The 11965-nt window shown below is 40.6% G+C and overlaps 1 long non-coding RNA gene across 2 annotated transcripts in view; it reads right to left on the bottom strand.

Moving 5' to 3' along the window:
- Positions 1–4560: 4560 nt before the first annotated feature.
- The window catches only part of LOC130173725 (uncharacterized), a 34146-nt gene continuing 26741 nt past the window's right edge, over positions 4561–11965 (bottom strand). For both annotated transcript variants that reach the window (XR_008828477.1, XR_008828478.1), the window contains exon 3: positions 4561–5682. This is a non-coding gene — a long non-coding RNA (uncharacterized LOC130173725). The remainder of the gene's footprint in view (positions 5683–11965) is intronic.

The raw sequence follows: 11965 nt of genomic DNA, 5'->3' as shown, positions 1-11965 counted from the left end.
CTCTTACAAGTATGAGTCACACATGCCTATGCTAAAATGCTCACAATGAAAGCATTAACATGCTGATGTTAAGCAGGTATCATGTTTGCAATGTTCAACTTCTTAGTTAAGCCAAAGATACTCTATAACAAAAGATGACGCATTAAAAGCAGCAACAACGGAAAGAAATGGTATACACTTCCTCTCTCCTAAGTGGGCTTGGTCCTGATTTGTTGTTCAAATATAACAATACAAGACTAGATACAGTACAAATTTATACCTGATTTTGCTGCTGGTTTTTATCTGCCAGCTTAATATCTAATCATATCAGTTTAATATTCTCCATTTTCCTTCCAAAACAGTTAAATTATAACAATTATAGTATTACTACACAAAGAAACACAAGTTTTACCCTCCTATTATCATTGGGGTCAATTTGACCCCATTCAATGTTTATGATTCAAAAAATAATAGTTGACTTTTTTTTTTTTGCTTCATATTTCATGACTTTTCCTAATTTGATGGGGACAACTGATTAAGCATAAAATGATCATGATGTTATTTTTTCAATGTGCTGAACATATATTGCACGCATCGGTGTTCCTCTGGGGTCAATTTGACCCCAAGCTGTTTTAGCTATGTAAAACTTGTCTGTCAGTGTGTGTGACCTAACATCCCCACACCTGCAGGTGCAGAGTTGATACTTTTGAGTTGATACATAATAGGGGAGTTCCCACAAGAACTTTGATACTTCTCATGGTGTGGGCATGTGGGAAACAACTTGACTTGTGAACTCCTGCCAAAATGAGGAAGCCAACGTAGGCTTGCGAGTTGATCACATCCAAGTCTTTCCAACTACACATGCCTCCCCTCTAATATTATCATCTCAAGTACAATATTTTCAATTGATGGTTATATGAAGAGCTCAAATAATGACTTTATGTCTTCAACATGGCTGACTGTGTGTCTGGTGGGACACACCCTTCGTAGAGGGACCATAATTTTCCATTTTTGGTGCTAATGTGACATGGGGGGAGGGGGAAACAATATTCTCATGAGAACTTTCCCGCACCATGGGCATGAAGGTGTGTGTGTGTGTGTCTGTGTGTGTGTGTATGTGTGACCTACTGCACTCACACCTGCCGAAGTAGACCTGATATTTCCCGCGCTGTGGAGGGCGGGGTATTCCCGCAAGCACATTGGTAGTTCATGCAAAATAAGGGAGGAGCAAACATATAAAAGCTTGCACGGCAGCGCTCTATCCAAATCACTCCTCATTGTGCTCTGTGTATACTGCAATCTGCACGCTCTCTCACTTGAAAATGTCCTCTGGGAAAAGGTTTACTGTCAATGATGTTTTGGAACAGCTCTTTGACAGTGAAAGTGACATAGAGGAGAATGTGTCTGAGACAGAGGATTTTGAGGCATTCTCATCTGATGAGAATGAGAGCGTTGACCCTCCTGTTGTCTCTCAACCACCAGCAGACATGATCCTTTCCAAAAATGGAAAGATAATATGGTCCCTTTCCCCACTTCAACAGCAGGGTAGACTTAGCGTTACTAATATTATCAAACGGTTCCAGGCCCCACAGATATGCAATCAGCCATGTTGAAGACATCAAGTCGTCATTAGAGCTCTTCATAACACCATCGATTGAAAATATTGTACTTGGGATGACAAATTTAGAGGGAAGCGTGTATATGGGGACAGTTGGAAAGACTTGGATGTAGTTGACTTGGAAGCCTACATTGGCTTGCTCATTTTGGCAGGAGTTTACAAATCAAAAGGTGAAGCAACAGCAACAAGCCTTTGGAACGCTGAGACTGGAAGGGCAATATTTCCAGCCGCCATGTCTCTGAAGACATTCCAAGTTTTGTCCCGTGTCATACGCTTTGATGACAAACAAACAAGGCAGGGCCGACCAACATCAATCAATATGGTTCATTCTGTGAGAGTCATGAATGTGCACCCCAAATTAGAAAAGATTTGGATGAAAGATTTTCAAGATACACTGACTCTAAAACTGAAAGTTTGACCTGATGGTGGCGCTACAGGGAAGGTCATATCATCACCAGTTGTTGTCAGTAAATTTGAGAAGATTTGTATGAAAACCTTTCAAGATAAATTAATTATTTAAGTATTCAACAAATAAAAAAAGTGCCTGACACAAAAACTTGGTCAACAATTTTCTGTAAATCATTTTCTGGAGGCAAATATCCCTGGGGTCAGATTGACCCCAAGGGTAAAATGTGTTAGTAATATTCGAGGATAATAGGAGGGTTAAGTTTTAATTCATGGTTTCATGTATAGGTCCCTCTAAACTTCTGCGGCTGTAAAGTGACGCTGGCAGCACTGCTGCAGTGAAACCAGAGCCAACAGAGAGAAGAGAGATCTGTGCTGCAAGATCTCACGAGTCTGTTACCGAGACAGAAACAGGTCTCAGATGAAGTTAATTTCTTCCTGATCTGTCGGTCTGAAAAACTCCATTTTAATGTCAGAATGTTCGGAACATCTGTGACTTTTGATAAATGGATCCAATATTTATTTTGGTGACTATGAGGTGAAAGAATCATAATCTGTGATCAGGTTCACTTCTCCCATTGGAGTGAACTGACTCAGACCTGCTGCTGGTCTCCTAAAGGGGTGAGGAGGTGCAGCATCTCCTTTCTCAACCATCTCTGGTTTAGCCTGTCAGCATGCTAATATTTGCTAATTAGCACTAAAGAAAAAGACCTGAATATTTGTCAAATTAAAATTCAGATGTGATGATGGCACTAGATGGCAGGAGGGATGATGAAAGTAATAACAGTTCATCCTCAGGTGGACATGATGTGTGTGGCAAATGTCACAACAATCCATCCAATAGTTGTTGAGATGTTTCAATCATAGTCCAAAAATAACAACCTGCTTCTGGTACAATAGAAAAAGTCAGGGGATAAACCAAGCCACGTCAAGTACATCCTCTGAAGACCATGAATATCAATTTAAGTGTTTGTGGCATTTCATCAAGTTAGTTGATTTAAACCAAACAGGTGGACTGACCAACCAACACTGCTATCTTGGTTATAAATGAACTGCTAATTATCAAAGATACAAACTAACCCACATTAAAAAAGTTAAATCACATGAGTATTCCCTTTTTCCAGGTGTAAACTGTTTTCTGATGTATCAAATCAGATTTATGGAAGGCTTATGTAAAACATAATAATGTCCCCTCTTTTACACATCCAAATGAAAATATATTAAAGCAAAGAAGAGCTTGATATATAAGTGCAAGCAACAGTAGCAAAAACACCAAAAACAACAAATGAAACTCCTGTATCACAGAAGTAATAGTCATGCATTCACCTTGAATTCCTCTCCTCCGCACTCCTGGAGAAAACAGAGATTTGGAAGTTTGACTCTTGCAGAAATTCTGGCTCGTTCTGAATAAGTACAGCTGCGTTCTGCTCGCATGATTTCCGCCTGCTCATCATCCGAACGCCGTGCACCGACGCCACATGTGATCACCATCTATTCAGAGATGAGCCGTGCTGTCCCGCCCCTTTGCCAGATCTCGCCTTTTCACCGACGTGTCCTGTTCTCCTCCCCTTCCTCCCTCTCCTCCCCTTCCTCCTCCTTTTCCCCTCTCCTCCTCCAGTGTTCAGATGTACAGCCAGTGTATAACTCATGTCTTGCAGATGACTAAACCCGCAGCAATCCTGACACCACACTCTGCTGAATGAATAGGGAAATATAGAGCAGTTGGAAGAGGGCTGCATTCATCCAAGGGCTTTCATCTCATCGCAGTGAGCACACTTGCAGAGAGATGACTTTTTCTTTTTTTGCGAAAAGTACTTGGAAAAACGCTCATCAACTTTAGATGAATAACCATCGGTAAATGCGGTGGGGCTCGCAGCAGGGGTGGAAATGGAGTAAAGGAAGAAACAAAGAAGCAGAGGGTGAAAACACAACATGGTGGTGGGCTGGCAAAGCATTGGGGAGGCATATCTAGATGAAGTAAAGAAATTGGTGTTGCAGCTGTAAGGCTTGCAGTTTGTCATCCTTATCATACCTTGGTTTCCCACACTGGTGAACAAACACACTCAGAGGAAAGGTCCACACAATAAAGCCATAAAGAAGCGCAATAAATGGTTCCTTGATGAAACAAATAGAACCTTTTCTTTTTTTCTTTTTCTCAGACTAGAAAGAGTCCAACGATAAGACCGCAGCTCTGTTGGGGCTGAGTTTTCACGAGACCACTGTGCTTTCAATTTAATCTCCCCAACACACACACGCACACGCACACACACACACACACACACATATGAGCTCACACACAACAACCCAGTGACCCCTCAACCTTAATCACGCTGCACAATCCCAACACACACAGACCAGCCCAGCCAATCCCCCATTTAACGAACATACACAGCCTCAGGGGCCTCAAACCCAATTAGCCAGGAATGTGCGCTACATATGCGGTAATGGTGGCACTGTGTCACTGTCAGCTGTGTTAGCACTTGACAAACACCAAACAGGCCAGCGGACCGGCGGCTTCAGACAACACTCCACACCGCAGAGAAAAAGAGAAGGTGGGTTTGGTGGCCGAATTCAACAGAGGAGGAGGCTGGACAGTTTGTCTCTGGAGCTCAGATTTACTTTTGTTTGTGTTTATTTTCTGCTGTGGTTGAGTTTACATATGGAGGTGGCTTGAGGTAATATAATCAGAAATATGCGGATTATGACTCAACAGACATTGCCATTGTTTTGTTTTGTTTTGTTTTTTTTTTGTTAGCAAAAGGAACTGGCAACACTGCAGTCTGCTGAACATTTTTGGCCCATTTTTGGTATAAACATAAGAATTCACTGGTCTTCCATAACAGGAAGCTGGAGACCTCTGGGTTGGACTGTGAGTCAGAGAAAGTAAGAGATTTAATGACGTCAGCCTGGGCTTCACATTTTAGCACTGATATTCTATAGACCAAACAGTCCATCTCTTTAATGAAAAAGAAAATGCATTAATCAATGACAACAACCATTTGGCCGTATCTAACCCATGTATTTCAATCACAAGGACATCATTTTCACTTTTTCTTCAGTTTTCTCTGTTTTACAGATTTAAGTGGATGTGTCAGTCGGACCATTTCCACTTTTATATGTTTTCAAAGCAACTTCAGACAACTAATAGAGTTCCACAGAGGCCAAATATTCAGTGTTTCACTCATAGAAGGAAAAAAGTCATTCATTGTGAACCATAAAAAACGATGATGAATCATACGCTAAACCTAAACAAACACTCTTCATAAGTCCAAGCTCATCACCAAGGAGAAACACATGAAAGGGTGGTAAACAGACATGTCCTCAAAAATTACATCAAGTTGAAAAGAATTTAAAGTAGATTTTGGTAGCATTTTAGACGCAAGACATTGAAACAATCTGTGACCTTAACATGCACAAAGGGTCCCTCTACTCCCTCTACTAAAAACCCTCTTCACTGATGTCATGGTTTTAGTTTTGTTGCCAGTTCGAAGTCATGGATAACATCAAAGTCTTTGCTTCTCTGTGTTACAATACCTGAATCGTGGGCTGAGCCTCTTGCGAGCCTTCTAGCAGGACAGCAGACACATGTATTTGACTGGCGGTGGATCCATATTAATGGCCCCTACGGCGGCTACAGCTCCTTCACTGCCCATCATGTTCTCCACCTGTGAGATCATAGCCTGAAAAACACAAACACAGCGACAGGGTTGGATTGCAATGGGTAGGGTGTCTCAAGAGAGTTAACTTTTATACAAAAAAAAACAAAAAAAACAGAATGATTTCATCTTTTTCTTATTTGAATAAGCATTGTGTGTAAATATAAACTATATACTGGATATTTGATTCAGAGCAGAGGTCAGTTTTAGTTAGGAACATGTCAGGTTAGATTCTATGAACTGTTTCTTTAGGTTAGACAACAAGGTGCTACTGTAATAAATTTAACTGTTGGCCTACTTTTATAAAAGTACTTTATACAGGTGAATTTTCTTGGATTTCTCTCCACAGGCATTTATCTACAATAGACATGTTCCCAGCAGGTTAAATGTAAAGACAGTATCAGATTCAGGTGACCAAGAGTTTTACAACATGTCTTTTTTTTCTTTTTTTTAAGTTATTTTTTCACCATATTGGTGCCTTTATTTCATAGGACAGTTGTGATTGACAGAAAATACAGGGATATTGAGCAGAGGAATGAAATGCGGCAATGAGTCCGGCCAGTGAGCAGTTGTAGCAGGGACTCAGGGCTTTCTGCACCCACATGGCATGTGCCCTAAAAACTTGGCTATCAGGTCACCCTCGAGTTTCACAACAAAAATGAACAGATGAAATTAAAACCTCATGAATTCAACTTTAATAGTGTTCATAAAATTCAATCTGAGACATTTTAAGATTCGTAGTTTTGCATAAAAAAACATTGCATTTCCCCCATTGGTAACATCCACACCCATCCAGCTTAGAGCGTGGCACCAGCATGTGCAGATGTCCCTGCCCTCCTTCATACCGTCATTCACAACTGAATGCAGATAGTGGGCGAAGCAGGAGAAACATACACCTGATGACCAGGGTAAATCTGTGTCCTCCACTGGTTTCACATCCTCCCACAAGTGCTCATCATCATCATTATCATCATCATCATTCTCCTCCTCACTCACACACTGTCATCAAACCGCTGTAGTGGCATGGGAACTTTGAAAACTTGTCTTCTGGCGGATACCGCTCTCCTCTGTGATCTCCTCAAAGGAAGAAGCAATTCGTTCCACACTGTGTGCCTGGAAAAAAAAGCCTTCAGTCCAGCAAGTAACATTCAAGTGCATAGAAATCCTTTGATTTGTAGCAACACGCGGGCAGTCACTCCAAGAAAGGAATGTAGCCTGTGATCAGACGAGAGATCAGTTGTTAATGACACTGACGATATAATCTCCTCGCCCTTCCAACGCTGGTATGTGTTTCTCAGACATTGTTCTTCTAGAGATCGGTGTGTACATAACATCTATGATCTAGACTGGGTGTTTAAAATGTCCATTTTTCAAAACTGACTCATGCACACAACAGCCAATTATAAAATCTTGGCTTCACTGATGGCTTGTTGCCTTGGTGAATGCAGGCTGTCAACTCTGTGGGTAAAGGATGCTGTAGTCGTCTGTGTGATATCTGGTCACATGAGCATCAATTACATAAAAAGAACAATCTTAAACATAATGGTGTAAGACGCAAAGAAAGCAAAAGCATCAGAACTTCGTAATAACAGATAAAAGATAGATAGAATCTGTGTACTGTATTAGCACACTAATGTGTGGATCAATACAATGACATCCACAGCAAGGGACAATATGGCGACCAGGTTTTTCAAATAAATAAGGAAATGATTAATACCAGTTAATTTCCCTACCATAACATTGAAATAATAATCATCAAGGAGTTTAAGTATCAAACACCCAGTGACCGAGTGAGCCAGAGGGAGGAGCTCACGACACTCGAAACACACAACCATAAACAAGCAAGTCAAGGGTTTGACTCGGTTATAGGTTCTATAACTCATCTCTAGCTGTGTATTCAAACTCAAAATTAGCAGACTTTTTCATGGTAGTGGATGCTAATTGCTTGGTCTCCACTCTCCGCTGTCACATTTTCTAGCTCTCTCACCCGAGTGAGGGAAAAGAAAACAAGCAATAACAGAATTTACCACTTGCACTAGAATCTGAGAGGGACCCTGGTTTTAACACACTGACAGGTCTGTGTAAAGGACTTGGTGTTGCTAATCCACAGTTTGTGTGGTGGATAAAGGTGCATGTAACCTCGACTGCAGCCCTGGTCAAAAATCTCAGAAATTTCTTTTGTGAGGACAGGGTCATTGTGATCAGTAGACCCAGCAGACCACTGAAATTGTCATTCATGGTAAATTCAAAAGCAGCAAATATTAAACATTCAATCATTTGCTGAAAATACTGTGTACAGAACATTTAGATTTAATCAAATACTGCACTTACATGCAAACTTGAGTATTTTCATTGTTTTCAATTGACCTACAAACCTCATGTAAAATAATTAAAGGTCCCATAACGGTAGATTTTCGTATGTTCTTTGATTATAAAGCAGGTCTGTATTAATACTGTGAAAGTATCAAAGCGCTCAGTTCACAGAGGAATGCACACAGCCTGTATTCAGAAACTGAGCTTCAAACCGGCTGTCAGGACTTCTGTAACTTTGTGATGTCACAACAAAGCAGCCACCATTGTCAGCCATGTCCCTGCCTACCTGGACCCACCATCCATCTATGCAGGTTTTTACCTGAAATCTGCTATAGTTTTATTAGATCACTCAGAAAAGAGTCAGCCAATCAGCAATGAGAAGCCTGAGAGAGGAGATGTAAAACTACACTGAGATGGTGTTTGGTTCTTAAAACCACAAATATATGGATCAACACCTCAAATAAAACACAGGAGAAGAGGAAAATATGGGACCTTTAAAATTAGCTCCACGTTGACTGGATACAACATTAAAGTGATGCAACCATTTTAATGCAAGTTTAATAATTCAATAATCCAATGTAAAGAATCCATTACATAATGAGTAGAGTTTGGCTGATTAACTGAAGTTTGAAAGCTGGACATTTACTTGTAATGGAGTACTGTTGTTTGGTGGTTTTGGTACTTTAACCTGAGGATCTGAATGTTTCTTCCACTACTGCTCATTACAATCAACTCTGCCAAGTTCACAAACTCACCTCACTGACAAAATGTTAACCAAGAGAGAAGACAGAGAGAGTGAGACAGCTGTTTTCTTTCCTTCCTGTGGGCGACTTGGCTCAGGAGTCTGAAGCTCAGCAGCTCGTCAGAGAGGAGTGTAAAGAAGCAGGAGGGATGGCATGCAACAAAAGAGGAGAGGCAGAGTTGAAATGACAAGCCCTGAGGATGTGCCTCAGCTCGCTGCCGTGGAGAATAGCAGGGATTGAAATCATGTTGTAGTTGAGGTTTAGAGACCTGGTTGGAGGCTGAGAGGGGGCTGGTCAGCTTCCTGCACCACACAAGGTCATTTTGATGATAGTTTGGTCTGAATTGGAAATCATTTTGCTAAAAAAAAAAGCCTCTTTGAAGTCTGTGGTGTTTGCTTCATTGTTTGTCCTGGAGGTTTTGACATTAGAGCGTTAACCTCATGCCTTTGGTGGATACTATAGTTCAAAGGCACAACAGTAAGAGAAGAACCTGCTAAGGCTAATGCTATAAAGTAGCAGAGAAATAGAAACGCCATTCAATAAAAGTAGTGTACAGTTTTTTACAGTTATTGAAGGAACAGTCTATGGAAAATCTGTCCCATATAAATAAATCAGGCCCATACTTAGGCCAAATGCTTGTTTTCTTCTGGCCCAGTATATGCCCGGTTCCACGGCCCAAATCTGGCCCATGTACTTCATGTTTGTCGAGACTGGCTTCCTGCGAAAAACGAGCAGACAGGTCGTTGTGCAGCAGGTTATTATGACCCATAGTTAGGTTTTGCTGCTAGGCGACCACTAGTGGTTGTAGTAATTATGAAATGAGCAAAGGGAAAAGTGTGGTGACGTAGTATAAAGAGAGACAAACTCCACATCAGGAGGAGGTTGTAGTGGATGGTTGAGTCAACAAAACACATGAATATGACACAGGAGATCTGTGTTTGATTTCCATGTGAAATCACTAGTTTGTATTGTTTCTATTATCCATGATAATCTTTTTGTTATTATTGTAACCATGACAACAAAGATCGTCTGATGTTGAGGAAGTACTTATTTTAACTTAAATCGTGATCTTTTCCTAAATCTAACCAAGCCATGACCGTTATTATAGCAACCATGGCAACATTCAGTACGCGGCTCTCGGTACAGTTGCTTGTTTATTATGGTAACCATGACAACTGAGGTCGATTGTACCTGCCGCCATAGGGGCGCTATTTCAGGAGACACTCCTATGGGTCGTATCAGAGGGTTGGAGGACTTGTTGCCCCTGATGCCGGTAGGGGCGCTATATCAGGAAACATTCCTCTGGGACGTATTTGGAGGAAAGATCAAACGACCGATATGTTACATGATGTAACATCTGACAATTACAACAAGTTCTCATGATGTAACTTACATCCACACCTGGATCAGTTCTGACGCATACTTAAAATTTTGCGGCTGTCACACAATACCAGATGATAACAGCCGGCATCTATAACTTCTGTTTCATTTTCCTACCTGTGCGTAGATTGGGTATCAAATAAACTTTGCTGATTCAAAACGTTTTGTTCAATCCAGTTCAAAGATTTGTATAAATATTTTCATCCACCTGAGTGCAGATGAAAAAAAAATTATACAAGGCTAAAAAGTTTTTACACTTGTCTGAGTGCTGATTAAAACAGAATGTGAACCATGCAAGTGAAACAGACTTAGTGAATAAATGATGACGTACATGAAGCATGTGATTTAAATGTCACTCAAGCCTCCACTGAAGAGACGAAAGCATCAGATCTGAAAAGAGTGAAACCTTCCACACATGAATAAATGAATCAAACAGCAAATGTTTCCATCATCGTTTGAGCTGTAACTGGAGATTTTTTTATTTATTTTTTAAATATGCCATCCCATTGCTGCTTCTTTGGCAATGGTTTCATGGCACTGACTGGAGCAGCACCACCAGCTGTTTATCTCTACTCCTAATATTTGCATAAAAGCAGTGGGTGAAAACACACACTGATTTTCATTTTCTTTTGCTGATTTTCTGGACATTTTTTCTCAGCGCCATTCAAATGCGCCTCTGTGAGTACAACAGTAAGTGAACACATCACATTTAAACCATAGAGACATTTTGCATTGATTCAGATTGTCAGTCTGTGGCTGGTTCAGTTCAGTACAAAGCTAGCCTCCGCATGCACGGTCTGTGAGGTAACTCAGCAGCACCCATTTGCAGCAGAGTCATCACATCATGATACTTTCTGTGGCTTTCGCAGTCTTTTAATAAGCTTTTAATCAGGAGGTAATGTAGTGTGTATCACAGCTGAGCTGACACTGAGCTCAGTCACCAGTGAGCAGCTCTGATGATAAAATCCACTAATTTAGTCAGTGACAATGATGATTCAGTAAATTCTGTTACTGAACATATACTGAACATCTCTGACAGTCACCTCCTGTCGGCTTGAAACGTGACATGTGTACTTTGGTCCTTAACAGATGATCACAGCTGGATTCACAGCAGTTAAAATGGATTCTAATGGAGACACAGAGTCAAGGCAAGAACATATATCCAAACATGTTAAAACCTAAATAGAAGAAAAATAACTAGTCACTCAGTAACTCAGAACTCAGTATTTGATAGATACACATTTTTATTATAGCAAATGTGAGCTATTTTTAATGATATGTGAGATACTGAGATAGTTTTTCTTTCTGTGGTTTTGGTTAATTTGGTGGAGAAATCAGTTTTACATTTGTGACATATGTATTTATGATAAATATTAAAGGTCCCATATGATGAATATTGAAGGTCCCATATAGTATATAAAGGTAGATGTCCATGTATTATGTGATCATAAAGCAGGTCTACGTTCTGTACTGTGAAAGTATCAAAGCGCTCAGTCCACAGAGAAATGCACTTCCGGGACTTTGTGATGTCACAACAAAGCAATCACCGCTCTCAGCCATGTTCAAGCCCCGCCCACCTGGACCCACCATTCAAACCGTGCAGGATTTGGTTTCTCTGAGAGTTTACCTGAAATCTGCTATATTTTTATTAGGTCACTCAGAAAACAGTCAGAAGAGAGGCTCAGAGCCTCCTCTCTTCTGATCGGCTCACCGACCTTGTTGTTACTAGAGCTCCAGAGAGAAGCCTGAGGACAGATGTAAAACTACACTGAGATAGTTTTTGGTTCTTAAAATGACAAATATATCTTCTTTTGGATCAACACTTCAAATACAAAGTGTAAAATGTGGGACCTTTAAAGAGAAACCCCCCA

The sequence above is a fragment of the Seriola aureovittata genome, chromosome 8, assembly GCF_021018895.1.
Source record: "Seriola aureovittata isolate HTS-2021-v1 ecotype China chromosome 8, ASM2101889v1, whole genome shotgun sequence".
Classification (NCBI taxonomy): Eukaryota; Metazoa; Chordata; class Actinopteri; order Carangiformes; family Carangidae; genus Seriola; species Seriola aureovittata.
Note: the sequence above shows the minus strand (reverse complement) of the source record. Positions and strands in the feature narration are given on the sequence as shown.